Consider the following 15,884-nt stretch of genomic DNA (forward strand, 5'->3'; position numbering starts at 1 on the left):
GAGTTTTTGCTGTTCATTTTCAAAAGGAACAACATTCGTGAGTTTTTGTTGTTCCTTTTCAAAAGGAACAACATTCGTGAGTTTTTGTTGTTCCTTTTCAAAAGGAACAGCATTTGTGAGTTTTTTGTTGTTCCTTTTCAAAAAGGAACAACATTTGTGAGTTTTTGTTGTTCCTTTTCAAAAGGAATAGCATTTGGGAGTTTCTGCTGCTTCTTTTTCAAAGGAGATAGCATTTTCTTCAGCTGTTCCGTCTCAAAGAACGACATCTCAACTATTTGTTTTGCATGGATTCTTCTCTCCTGTTCCTTTTTCAAAAAAAAAAAACAACACCATAGCCATGTTTTTTCTCTCTGTGATGATTCATATTGAGGATGCTTTCAGTCATGTTTTCTCCAGTCTTTAAGCTACAACTATGCACTTATGCAATGAACATAAATTACGACATACCTAAGTCAGCAGATCATAAGGTCGCTATCTTTATAGAGCCTAGTATTCATAAAAGGACAAGAGGAGGGACATACTTACTTCTCATTTCTGTTGTCATTGACTTATTCTTATTGTTTTGATTGGTTATCTTTATCATGGCGATTTCTCTAAAAAGTTTTCTCTGATTATTACTCAGGAATAAGAACAGAGGATTTATATCTTCCTGTTGGGATGATAAGACTTCTTCCACCATTCCCACTCTTAAGGAGTGCTGAACCACCCTTATGTGTAAATAAAGAAAATAAAGTGCTTTGCAAAAGAGAAAAAAAGAGAAAGAATGATGAATATGGATTTTTAATTGTCAAATGCAGGATAGGGGGTCTCATCAAGAGCGAGCCTACCATGATCATCAGGTTGGAAGCAAAGTGGCATTCCCAGTATGGCCACCACACCAGGGATATGGTCCAAAAGGTACACTAAATAAACATACCTTGGAACAGGGGGTCTCATTACGAGCCGGCCTGTCCACGTTTCGCACCTTCCTTGTGAATGGCATTATAGCTACCTGGTTACCAAGCCAGCATAATGGCCTACATTTTGACAAAATGCTTTTATACACACAAAGGATCATGGTTCCGGGGGTGAAATAAAAAACTCTGCCAAGGTTATGGACACTTGTCGGCAGCAGAGCTCTGTTAATGGTATCGAAGTCATAATGGTTACACCAACAGGGATGATATTAATACCTCTTTGTTTCTTCTATCCTATGAATATTTCATATTTTATTTCTCGATGAATATATCGCATGAACACTCATTACTACCAATCATGGCAAAGGAACTGACAATGACCTCTGGGGACTTCGTACGATTGACAGACGTCCCATCCTCCGGCCTCGCATCATATTACGCAGGCTCTTATGTAAAACGCGATCCACCTTTTTGCCTCGATTTCGGTATTTCGTTGTCTATCTAAAACATGGCGTAATTTTATATGCTGTTCTTTTATGACTGGTTACACGATGGCTGCTGCTCCTCTATTTGACGGCTGGGGCAGCCTATCACATCGCGGGGGGGGAAGGTAATCTCATTACTCCACGAGTTACGTGTCAGCACACCATTCGGGGTAGATAGTGTACGAAGCTATGGCATGGTTTAATGGTATGATAATTCTATTTTACACAAAGCTGCCATCCACAATCCATTTTTGCTGCATACTCTATTTTTTTTTTCGCAGCGATCACCTTCTCTGCGTCCCAAAACAGCACAGGCAGTTGCTGTTCCATTGGAAATCCTTAGTAGAACCATGGGAGGGAAGGCAGTCCGAAGCGAACCTCAGGAATTGACAGTCTCTGCTGCTGCCTGGGAGATCTTGGAAAAGGATGGATGGCTGAATTATTTCAGTCGCCTACAAGAATCAAACGAGACAGTGGCGTTGGAATTTCTGCAAAACTTGTAGGAGGACTACTCCATAGTAAGAGAAAGGCGGATAGCGGTCACTGACGATGTAATTGCAGAAGTCTTATGACTACCAGCCACCGGACCTGTATGGGCGCTGAGGCAAGAAAGATTACAAAAGATTATGGAGATTTTTCAGGATGAAGGCCAAAGCTTGACAGTGAAGGGGAAGGGAGTTCTGCCAGCAACATTAGGAGAACCCTGGACCGAACTATCAAGGATAGTACAGAGCTACATTACTTGCGAAGGAAGGAAGGACGTGGTAAGACCACGCCATCTTAAACTCTTAGTTGTTTTGAAAGAAAAATGTTCTGTAAATCTGCCTGCACTTTTAAATTCACTTTTGCATGATGCGGCCCGAAACCTGAAAACGACACAGCACGTGGAAGCAGTTGTTAGCCACCATGGATTGATTCGATTAATAGTGAGCCATAGTCTCACTCAACAGCAGAGCAGCTGGGAGGAGCTGACTGCATTGATTGAGGGGGGATTGGCTGCACCATCCCCAAAACCTAAACATTCCTCTAGCACACCGGAACGATCAGAGAAATGCAGAGAAGTGGTAGCAGGAAAGCGTGTTGCTCCAAAACGTAAGAATTCTTCAAGTACACCGGAGCGACCAGAAAAACGCAGAGAAGTGATAGCAGAAAAACTTGTTGCTTGTACACCTGAACAACCTAAGAAACCAAGAAAATCAGTCCGGCTAGCTCGAATACGAGGGAGGCTGGAAAAGATTCGGGAAAGCACCAACCAACCAATTGAGATTATAGACGAACCTCCAGAACCAGAAGGAGGACCTTCCGAAGGAAATGCTGGACAATCTGGGGGCGAGACTGAGCAAGCCGGAGAAGGAGGTGAGGAAAGAGAAGTGCACTCCGAAGCTGAACACTCCAAGGCAGTCACTGAGCAGGACAATCGGGAGGAAGAAGTAGTACAGCCAAAAAGCAGCCCGCTGCGAGACCCTGTGGGCGAAGAAGAATTGGCCGCAATTCTGGCCAGTATGGGGGAATATGGCCAACCCTCCAGCCCAGCAGGTCCTCCCGATGGACCTCCAGGGGAAGACATACCTGAAAATTTACATACAGAAAAGGAAGGAGAAGAAAACCCGCCCGTTCATGAGGAAGAAATAAGGGACACCAATCGGGAACAATCTGTTCCCGAGGCACCAAAAGAAACTCTAGATAGAGTAGGAGAAGATTTAAGGGCCAGTCGTAAACCCTCTGCTAAGGCAAGGGAAATCAAGAAATTAAGGACTAAACAGCAGAGGCTGCTGAACACCATAGCCTGGCTCCGACAGAAAATTCGGATTCTGAAAGCCAGTCTGAGGATACGAAGGACCACAAGGAAAAGAAAGAGGACCACTGCAGCAAAATCCCGTAGAACAAGAAGATGAAGGACTTATAGCCGCCCTGTTGGTCGAAACCCGACTGGAAGACCTGCTGCTATTCCAAATGATGCTGAGGAACAAACTACTGTTCCAATTGTCACTAAAGAACAGACTGCTATTCCAAATGATGCTGAGGAACAACCTGTTGTTCCAATTGTCACTAAAGAACAGACTGTTGTTCCAATTGACAATGAGGAACAGACTGCTGTTCCAATTGATAATGAAGAGCAGACTACCGTTCCAATTGGGGCAAAGGGACGGGATGACGTTCCAATTGGGGCATAGGGACAGGATGATGTTCCATTAACAGAGGAACCACAGCAACCTTTCGTTCGTGTTAAGAAAGAAAAGGAGAATAAGGAGATCCAAACAGAGGCACCACCCTCAGGGGTGATCCAGGTTCTGAACTCCAAACAGTATAACAAAAAGGTTCAAGTAAAACTCCCGGCCTCTACGGCCCTATGGAAAAGGATCCAAAAACAAGAACCCTGCACAAGATGATGAAGCAAGCTCAGCAAGAAGCTGAAAAGTTGAAGGAACAAACAGTCCCCCGGGAGAAATATGAAGAGTTGCAACAGTAACTTCGGGATATTAGTCAGTTCGAGAGCCAGGCCTTCGAAGGCTGGCAAAAGGAGCAAGAAAAGGTTGCAAAGGTAACTCGTCGATGAGATATTGTTGTTAGACAGATGGACATTGTGTGTTCTTTGTATAATGACATTACACATCTAATGTCGTTCAATGACGTTACCAATTAATAATTATGGAAAAGGAGCCCCCAATAATTTGTAAGATGTGTTCCATGTGTGTCATTGAACGACGTTACACGTTCTTTTTATATCAACCTTTCAAAGGGAGATATTGGGAATTTTTTCTGACTTATTGAATGATTGTCTGGAAATATTCATGGACGATTTCACATCCTATGGAGATGATTTAAAAACAACATTAGTTAATCTAGAAAAAGTGCTAGAGCGGTGTGTACAGACTAATGTTTTCTTGAGCACCGAGAAATGTCAGATGATGATGACTAAAGGGATCATGCTTGGACATTACATTTCTTCTTACGGAATCAAGGTAGACCCTACAAAAATAGAGGTAATTCTAAGAATTCCAACCCCCAAAAAGCAGAAAGAGGTACGTAGTTTCTTGGGGCATGCAGGGTATTACAGAAGATTTATAGAAATTTTTTCTAGAATTGCATCGCCATTATTTTCCTTTCTCATGAAGGATGTTGATTTCTTGTGGATAGGGAAGTGTGAGTAGGCCTTCTTGAAGCTGAAATGTTGTGTATCAACAACTCTTGTCTTGTGAGGACCTAATTGGGAACTGCCATTTCACATAGCTACAGATGTATCATATATTGTTGTACATGTTTTTTGGGGCCAATTGGACGATAAGAAACCTTATGCTATTTACTACATAAGTAAAAATATAACTCTAGCTGAGCTCAACTACACAGTGACCAAGAAGGATTTCTTAGCAGTCGTGCACGCCATCAATAAATTCCAGCATTACATCACTAGATATCAAGTATTTGTTCACATTGACCACTTTTCCATTCATTTTTTAATGAATAAGCCAATTACAAATGGTAGGATTGCATGCTAGTTATTTCTGTTACAAGAATTTGATATCACTATTGTAGATAAGCCCGGAAAAGACAATGTAGTAGCTGAATTTCTTACTAGGTTAACTATTGATGATAGTTGCACTCCTACTAAAGATTCTTTCCCTCATGAATATCTTTTTTCTATTTATACTTACTCACCTTGGTATGCAAATATAGCCAATTATCTTGCTGCAGTGAAGTTTCCCCAGTATTTATCCTCCAAAGAGAAAAAGAAAATCATACAACAAAGTGCTACATATACCTAGATAGATGGGAACCTCTATCACACTAGACCTAATTTCCAGATTAGATGTTGTGTTAGAGAGGACGATGTCTTTGATATCCTCAAAGCCTGCCATGAGGAACCTTGCGGAGGACACTTCGTAGACAAATGGACACAATACAAAGTCCTTTCAACATGATACTACTAGCCGACAATATTTTAGGATGCCAAGAAGTGTGTGAAGGGTTGTGATGGTTTTCAAAGGATGGGACAACCAATGCAATCAGATCATATGTCGTTATATCCCTTGATCATCATAGAACCTTTTGAGAAGTGGGTTGTAGATTTTGTAGGACCAATCTATCCTTCATCCAAACAGAGATCATACATCTTGGTCTATACTAACTATGTCACAACATGGGTTGAGGCGAAGGCACTAAATAGAGCCACAGAGCAGGCTGTCTCAGGCATCCTGTTTGAAGGCATCTTCATCTGGTTTGGCATACCTAGAGAGATAGTCACAGATGGAGGACCACGGTTCACATATCATAAGATCCGGGAGTTGGTCGAAAAATATAAAATCCATCACAGAATCACAAATCATTGCCATCCATCGGTGAATGGCCAGGTAGAAAGCACTAATAAAGTCATTGAGGGAATCCTTACTAATCTTGTGTCCAGTCATCGAAGAAATTGGGCTGACAAACTTCTAGAAGTGTTATGGGCATATAGGACTACATGGAGGAACACCACCATATTCTCACCATATGAACTTGTGTATGGAAAGAACCCTTTATTCCCCATTGAATTTGAAATTAAATCACCAAGGATAGAATTGCAGGTGGATTTGGCTACAGCACAAAGGCAGAGATTGAACCAGCTCAATGAATTGGAGGAGAAACGGTTGGTTGCTATCATGTAAACAGAGATCATCTAGCAAAAGAGAGCTAAGTGGCATGACATATTTATAAATAAGAAGCAATTCCAGAAAGGAGATTGGGCTCTCTTATATGACTCAAGGTTTTAAGACTTCAAGGCTAATATTTGCACCAGATGGCTAGGTCCTTATGAGGTAGATGCAGTCTTTGACAATGCGACTATAAATTTGGTAACCATTGATAGTGTAAGGACATCATTACTTGTAAATGGGCATCATCTTCGGTTGTATCACAAACCTACCTCAAAGGATTCATTTGTCAACATTGTCATAAATTCGGATCTACAGATTATGGGAATAGGGGAAAGCCCCCCTATGTTGCAAAAAAAATAGTTTTTCCAATAAGTGTAGCAGCTGAAAAGCACTTGATGGCAGTTGTTACACCATCCAAAAAAAAAAATCTGGCTGTGAAAACCTTTGTCAAGCGTAGACAAACACTTTTGTAGCAGTTGAAAACCACCTGGTGGCGGCTGTTACACCATTTGTAATAGCATTTTTTATTACAAAGTATATCATGCGGTAGATGTTGTTACACGATATTTTGTTTGAAGATATTAAATTAATATACATCAATCATCTTGGTTGTTACACATGTAACAGGCAACGACCTTTTCAGGAATAAAACAAGATATTTGATTGTAATAAACAGTAAAAACATCACCATGAGCCTCGTCATCATATTTTAGTTCACACGTCTCGCTGCCCAAGGATGATTCGACGTCGCGCCACCCATTACCTCGTTCCATGTCACCCAGGTATGTCATCAAAAAGGTAACAATGAATTCATTTTATTTTGTAATTATGGAAACTTAACATGATTATTGATGACTGAGGATGGCTGTCATAATTAAGCTAGGGGTGGGGGAATGAATCACATCGCGACATGACCGTTGCATAATTTGTAATTATTCGAAAAATCCAGCAATTAAGTCATGTGACTCGGTAGTTATATTTATTTAATGCCGAACCATACCAAAAAGGGTAAGGGCACCATTAATGAAACCTCCCCGTGACTCACGATCAAGGAAAAATTCATTAAGCAGTATGAAACATATGTGCCAAATTTTAATCCAAAATATTCACCTGCTCTTGGGCATTGGATCCCCCGCAGTATGTTTTTCGGGCTCAAAGCCCAAGTTTGGGTCAAAGTAGGTTGTAAGACTCTGCGAATTGTGGGTGCGGAGTGCGAAGTCTAGGATGAGTCATAGGGTTGTCCTCCCTAAAATATTGTAATTAAATTTAAAGATGTGTTAGCCTACCCATGGTTCGCGGACCATGGGATCGTATAAATAGAATGAGGCTCTAAGTGTAAAGATAGGTAAAAATATACAAAAAATGCAAAGTCATGGTTAGAGCATAGAGTTGGATCTAAAATGTACTAGGTCATAGTAGTAGTAGGAGGCTATGCAGCTAAGTGCACAGAGGCCTAGTAGAGTCCGCAACTGAGTGCGCGAACCCCTACAGCTGAGTGCATAGGGCGGAGTCGGGTCTGTAATTGGGATTGAAAGTTAATAAAGAGAAGTTTATTTTGTGCATCTGTCCTGGATCTGTATTTTGGTGTTATGCATTACTTTTACTCTATTTATTTACTGCGCGCAATTGATAAATACTTGTATGAATGCTTATATATGAAAACATTCTAACTAATCAGCTAACAGTGCCTAATTAAGGAATACTTGGGTAAATAACAAAGGTCACGTTGCGGCTAGATTTGTGCAAAGACCACATTGCAGGGCATGGGGTGCCCACTGGTGCGCGTAGCCTAGTAAGTACGAAGGTTGGACCACGAGCCAATCACCTCATATCATACATCCCCAGGGTGCAGGAACCTAGTTCTAACACCATCCCATACTACTTCGGGTGAGACGTCTGTCCGCGCTCTGCAGACTATTTCCGAAAGGGCTAGTATTAACAGGATTTGCTTGGCTAAATCACTTCTGAACCTGGGTCAGGCCCCACTAAGTCAAAAAATGGTTCTGTTGCCGAGACTGGGATCTACATAAGGGATGTCTGATGTGGTGCCACTAGAAACCAACAAAGAAGGAAATTGAAGAGTGGTTGGACAAGAAGATTCACAAGTTCATGACATAAGAAAACAAAACTCTGTGAGTATCTAAGGAGCAGTGGTTGGAGTGCTACGTGTATACAGAAATCCACGAAATTTTCTTTGCATCCTTTCCTTCTGAGTTTTATGAGTGGGTCGCAAAGTTAGTTGATAGCCAGGGAAGGTGTAGGCTCGACAAACCAATAGTGTGGACTCCGAAATTAGTAGAAGCATCAAAAGATAAGATCGCGCGAGTTGTGGACCATTGGCTCGACCGAATAATAGGAGTATTTATCACTCATTTTACGGTAGACATGACCGTAAGCTATAGTGAGGCAGAATGATGCTTTCTCAAAGGAACGCAAGGTAAGTATATTAAATCTTTGAATACTTGGATTAAGATGCTATTATGTGAAAAAAGGGTCATGCGAATACATTAATGTTTGGGACTATGCGGAGCGGAAAGATCTACAAATGTAGCAAAGAATTAGAAAACAATCCCTTAATTTCACCCTTGTGAGAGAGTGAGGAAGAGTTCCCTAAGGTCTCTTCGAGAAGCGCGGTTAGTTTGATAAGACAGCGCATTCTGCGGTTACCACCTCAACCCACACCACCACTTGCATCACCTCCATCGCCTCCATCTCCACCCACTCTAGCTCCACCACCTCCACAGTTCAGTATGGCGAGCGCAATCAAACTACTAGTATTCAGAGGGGTAGGGAATGAAGATCTGAACCAATTCTAGTTCATGGTAAGAGTAGTATGGGAAGCACAAGGTGTCACGGACGAAAATATTAAGAAGGCTACATTGTTGAGAACACTGCAGGATCGTGCATTAACATGGCATATCAAGCACTCTAACGACTACCCAAACGTAGGGATAGCAGAGATCTAGACCGCGCTAAACAGAGAATTTAGCAGGCCAATGTGAGAAACACAACCAATCATCGGTTTAAAGAAATCACGATGCTCCTGGGAAAGACTCCCAAGGATCTAGATCAATGGCTGAAGAGTATGATCCGTGGAGCCAATATGACATTGACAGATGGACAACATCGCGCATGGTTTGTGGCATCTCTAACATTACACTTAAGGGTAGCATTGTCACAACAGAAACTTTCCACCCCGACCGAAGCGTTGGAAATGAGAATGTGATTACATAAGACCCCGATACAAGACCTTGGGCTAGGAATTCAAAAAATCCATGTGCAACTATAGAATCTGTGTTTGGAAATGCAAAGTCTAAAGTAGGATAGGGCATCACAGACAGAGGAACATGAGGAAGTATGGTGCATAAAATGCAAAGGCTAAGGCCATTGCAAGGATCATTGTCCGGTGTTGGCGAACTACTTGGCAAGAGGAGGACCAATGCCGCTGAGACTGGAGGCATAGGCAGGGCCAAGTGGGGCACCCACTTTATGGTGCGCGATCTGTCAAATAGGAGGGGAACACATGACAGATAATTGTCATTTGTTGCGAAAGTATACACAGAGGCCCTATCAATTGTTTTGTAATATCTGCAGGTTGGTAGGCCACGATGAGCGCACTTGCCGCAATTATGAGCTAATGATGGATCGGATCCCTGCCTATAGGATGCAGACTGAAACACGGACCCTCAACCCAGATGCGTGGATGGCATGCACTGGACTTCAGGGTTGAGCTCGAGGATGAGGTGGAATGGGGCTAGGAAGGGGCGGACAATTAATTTATTACAATTGTGGATGACCAGGGCACTATGCTTGTGATTGTACCAACCCGACAAGGATATCCTATTCGTATTGTGCTCAGTTTGATCATGAAACAATAGACTGTCCTACACTGATCATAAGGATGCATGAAAAAGGGGTATTCTAGCCTCCTCTGACTCAGAATATACAAATGATGAGGTCTGAGCCACGCGAAGAGGACCCAAATGTAAACATGATGCTTAAGTGGTATGATCACAGGAGAGGATACGGTTAAGCAGCTAGAGGAAAGTGCATGGGTTTTTAAGTCTCCTGCAAAGGAACACGAGTTTGACTTAGAATGCGCTAAGGAGACATTCATGGAAGCTAAGAGGAGCTTCATGGAGGCCTCCACTTCAGTAGTAAGGATCAACCAGAGCCAGGAATGGATCCTTCAATGTTCACTACCTTTCTGGAGACATGCATGAAATTTTTGCGCGATAGTAGGGTAGTTAAAGGACTACAAGAGTTGATTACCAGTTGCACGGGGTCAGGAGAACCGTGCATAGTTTGGAAATTGGGGAAGCATGCATTGCGCACTGGAAGGGAAATGAGGTTGACTGCGCGGATTGGTGAGTATGAAATGGATCATGTAATCCTAGATCTGGGTTCGGACACAAATGTATTACTGAAGCAAACATGAGAATGCATGGGTAGGCCCATGTTACAATGGTCCCCTATTTAGTTCCGAATGGAAAACCAATAGAAGATTTTGCGCATGGGGAGGTTGCAAGGTGTAACAATTGATATTGAAGGCACGAGCGCACAGGTGGATTTTGAGGTAATAGAGATTTCGATTACAATAATCCCTATCCCACACTATTAGGAATAGATTGGCCATTGATATGAATGGAATCATCAACCTGAAGAAGTGTAAGATGATCTTCGAGAAAAAGTCACTACGTTTAGTAGTCCCACTAGACCCAACCAAAGGAGCATGCTACACTGAACCTGTGCACGACGATGATAGCGACGATGATTTGGATTGTATTTACAAGATAACCGCATGAGACCAGGATTGGGTGAATCCGACTATAGATGGGAGACTCTCGTGGGAGCATTAAAGCTCTTGCAGTTCGGATTCAGACAAAGAGGTAGAATGATGGAAGAACTGGTTGCATGAAGTGACAATGCTGAATTGCAACATGATGGTTAGATCATTGCATTGCGTGACAATAAAGGCAAGAGAGCTGCCAACATATGATGGATTGACAGCGCTGGATGAATTTATGAGAAAATTTGAAAGCACAATACGAGAACAGTAGCGGCTCTATGTGTTGAAGTGGGCACTGCACGCAACAACAGCACAATGGTGGGGTACACATCAAGGGAATTTTGAGGATTGGCGCAGATGCAGAAGGATGATGCACCTATGATTGGGGAAACCAAAACTATGGTTAGAATAAAAATACGATGGACGAGATGACCCATGCACACACCTCGTGAAATGGACCAAGGTCTACGGGGAAGAACCACAGCCTGAATGGGTACATTTATTCTACCATACCCTAGATGTCATACCCATGAATTGTTATACTAAGACAGAACTCGGACATGGTCGGGCGAATGGGATGTCTTGTGTGAGGGATTTTTGTTAACATTCACATTTGAATACTAGTGGTCGGATACTGTTGACGATGCGCTGCAACCAGTAAAAGCCGCCATCTTCAAAATACCACAGGAACCACTAGAAATGCTTCAACCAGTATGGGCAACCCAGTTAAATAGCACCCTAGAATGTTATAACATGTAGGTAGAGGAGGATGATGACGGCCCCCGAAATATTAATATTCTAGAAACCAAAGGCTATGGCGAGGTTCGAGGACCCTCAATTAAGGATCTCGATATCACCACGCTGCTAAAAACAAAGTAGGTAAACATTGGCATAGAAGCAAAGTCGAAGTATGCAATTCTTGGGGACTACTAGGAGGATGCTATGATAGATAAGGTCGCTAAGTTACTTCGCCAATACCAAGACTTGTTCCCAACCAAAATCATGGACTTAAAAGGGATCATTGGCAACTTAGGGATGATGAAGATCACTCTGAAACCCGACGCGAAGCCAGTTTAGAAGGGGCCTTACCGCTTGAACCCAGAATATAAAGAAAAGGTCTGGACAAATTAAAAAAGAATGCTTGCAGCCAGAATTATTGAACTAGTGGAAGAATAAAATTGGGTGAGTCCTATGGTAGAACAAGAGAAAAAGCAGAAAAGCAAAATAAGAATATTCGTGGACCTCAGGAAGCTTAACGATGCCTGTGTTCACGATCCATTCCGACACCATTCACAGATGAAGTATTGGATAATGTTGGCGGTAAGGAATCTTACTCATTCATGGATGGCTTCTCAGGGTACCATCAGATCAGATCATGCTAGAAGATAGGAGAAAAACAACCTTTGCAACAAAATGGGGTTGCTTTTAGTATACAGTCATGCCCTCTGGACTGAAGAACACACCAGCAATATTTTCGTGCATAGTGGTGGTGGTGTTCAAAGAATACATCCACAAGTTCTTGGAGGTCTATCTGGATGATTGGACTATCTTTGGATTAGTTAAACACCATGTAGCAAGCTTACGTTTGATGCTAGATACTTGCCGCTGAGCTGAACCTTAAGAAGTCCACTTTCCTCATTCCCTTTGGAAGCCTGCTAGGCCATGTGGTCTACAAACAAGGCTTGATGGTGGACCCTGCGAAGATTCTCATTATTCTAAATTTTGAAGCACCGCGAAGTTTCAAACAACTGCATGCTACTTTGGGGCACACTAGTTACTATAGGAAGTTTATCAAGAGTATGCCCAAATAATAGCGCCGATGGAAAAACTATTGAAGAAGGATGCTACATATTTTTGGAATGATAATTGTATGAAAAGTTTGGATGTCCTCAAGGGGAAACTGGCATCTACTCCCATCCTGGTCTTCCTGAAATGGGATGTGGAATTTCATGTCCATGTTGATGCATCGTGTATTGCGCTGGGAGCCGTACTCACGGAGGAAGGCGCAGAGGGTGTAGATCACCCAATCATATTCACAAGTCGGAGACTATCCAAAAACTATTCTATTACTGAGCATGAAGGGTTGGCGATGGTGTACGCGCTCCAAAAATACAGACACTATTTACTTGGCGGGCATTTCAAGATGTATATCGATCATTTTGTGTTGAAATACCTGGTGAAAAAGCCTGTGTTAGGGGGGCACATATGCAGATGGATTTTACTGTTTCAAGAATATGACTTTGAGGTCATCGTCAATACGGGATGCCTAAATGTAGGACCAGATCACTTGTCACGAATTGAGATAGGCGAGGAGCCAACAAATTTGGAGGAGGGACTACTTGATTCACAGCTCTTCGCAGTACACATCGCAGATGGCTGCTTCGATGATATAATCCATTTTCTAACCACATGGACTGTGCTAAAGGAATACTTAGTCCAAGAGAATCAGGAATTAGTGGTGTGTGTGGTGGACTTTTCTGTCATTGGGGGGCACCTCTACAAAATGGGAAATGATGAGATATTGTGAAGATATGTACCAGAATTTGAACGAGGTCAGATCCTCATGGAAGCACATGGGGGTGTTGTAGGAGGACACTATGCAGGATGCACGACTGCACAAAAGATTCTTCACGCTAGGCTATGGTGGCCAACATTGCACCAAGATTCGAGAGCACACTGTCGGGTTTGTGACATATGCCAAAGGACTGGAAAACCATCACGAAGGGATGAGATGCCACTCAATCCACAAATGATACTACAGCCATTCAAAAAATTGGCAATCGAATTTGTGGGACTGATCAAACCTCAGGGAAATATGGGTGCGTGCTACATCATCACTGTGACGGAGTACCTAACACGATGGGCGGAAGTGTAGCCAGTTAAGGACTACACGGCCGCTAAGGCTGTGAAGTTTTTGTTCGACAATGTGTTGACATGATTTGGTTACCCAAAAATATTAATGAGTGACCACGGAACACACTTCCTAATGAAACCATCAACAACCTCACAGAGAAGTTCTAGGTGTATCATTAGCAAAGTACACCGTACCACCCACAAGCTAATGGGACAGTAGAGGCATTCAACAAAATACTAGAGACTGCATTGACCAAAGTATGTAACATGTAGCGAAATGGTTGGGACCTACGCATACTTGCCGTATTATGGGAGTACAAAACCATGTGCAAAAAATTGATGGGTCAGACACCTTTCCGGCTAGTCTATGGCACAGAAGTTGTCATGCCAATGGAAGACATCGTACCTAGTTCGTGAGTAGCAGCACTTGCAGGCATGTCGGACTGCGAAGCCTTGGAAGAGAGGCTCGTGCAATCATAAGAACTCGAGGAAGAACGATTTCTGGTGGGATTTCATCAGCAGGTACAAAAACAATGTGAAAAGGCCTGACACAATCATCATATCAAGTTGTGCACCTTCAAGGTCAATGACTCAGTACTGTTCTACGACAGTAAATTCAAAAAATTCCTGGGAAAACTCAGAATGCACTGGTTGGGGCCTTACGTGGTTAAAGAGGTTATAGACGGAGGCACTGTCCAGTTGGGTAAACTCAACGACGATCCCTTCCCTGGTAAGGTAAACAACAGTCGCTTGAAGCTCTATATGAGTGGGCCAATTACCTGACTAACCAACCGTAGCACAGTCTTCGTGACCCAAAGGGCCGGACTAGGGCGCGAGACTATAAACATGTGTAGCAGATGCTGGTATAGCTGTAAGGGAATAATTCAAACGTGGCGGGCTCAGAATATCAGATGCCGCAGGTTTAGCCAGCAACAGCTCAGTGCGCTGCGGACCTTCGCGCAGCATAGTCACAATTGGAAGGGCTCTGTGCCAAGATCGCCGCACAGTGACTCGGGATGAGTGACGATGGATTATGTTGGGGGCTTGTTGGGCATGGGATCCCCCGTAGCATGTTTTTGGGGCTCAAAGTCCAAGTTTTGGTCAAAGTACATTGAAGACTCTGTAAATTGTGGGCACGAAGCACGAAGTCTAGGATCAGTCATAGGGTTATCCACCCTAAAATATTATAATTTAATGTAAAGATGTGTTGGCCTACCCATGCTCCATGGACCATGGGATTGTATAAATAGAGTGAGGCTCTAAGTGTAAAGATAGGTAAGAATATAGAGAAAATGTGAGGGCATGGTTAGAGCATAGAGTTGGATCTGAAGTGTACTAGGTCATAGTAATAGTAGGAGGCTCTGCAGCTGAGTGTGCAGGGCAGAGTCGGGTCTGTAATTTGGATTGAAAGTTAATAAAGAGAAGTTTACTTTGTGCATATGTTTTGGATTTGTATTTTGGTGTATGCATTACTTTTACTCTATTTATTTACTGTGGCACAATTGATAAATACTTGTATGGATGCTTTATATTAGAAAACATTCTAAGTAATCACCAACAGGGCCTAATTAAGGAAGACTTGGGTAAATAACACGGTCGTGCTACGGCTAGATCTGCGCAAAGACTGCATCGCAGGGCACGGGGTGCCCTCTAGTGTACGTCGCCCCAATAAGTGTGAAGGTTGGATTGCGAGCCAATCACCTCATATCAAACATCCCTAGGGTGCAGAAACATGGTTGTAGCACTCTCCCATACTACTTTGGGTGAGATCTCAGTCCATGCTCCGTGGACTATTGCCGAAGTATAACAGGATTTTCTTGGCTAAATCACTTCTGAACCTGGGTCAAGCCCCACTAATCCAACACCTACACCACCCTGCCACCCTACCATTTACCCCTGTTGGAAGAGTTTGAATCCCCATTTAGAGTGTTCGGGCGAGGAGGAAGTTGGAAGCACAGGCTGAAATAGTTAGAGTGTGTGCCAGAGGGAAGGATAAGTAGGTGAAACAACACTGAATTTCATAGGCAATGGAGGAGCAGCAATTACGGCATGATCCAGGGTCCACAGAAGCCTTGGAAGGTTACCTAAAGCATGCCAGGTTTTCAAAGATGCAGGCTCATTTAATTCTTCCATAGATTGAAGGAGACTGAGTAATGGTGTGGTCCAGGGAATTTGCAAAGAACTTGGAAAAAAACTCGACAAAGTTAGAGGATTAAAATTGGTGGTCACG

Source organism: Pinus tabuliformis, chromosome 2_1 (genome assembly GCF_031772625.1).
Source record: "Pinus tabuliformis cultivar Carrire ecotype Pingquan chromosome 2_1, CPIR1, whole genome shotgun sequence".
NCBI lineage: Eukaryota > Viridiplantae > Streptophyta > Pinopsida > Pinales > Pinaceae > Pinus > Pinus tabuliformis.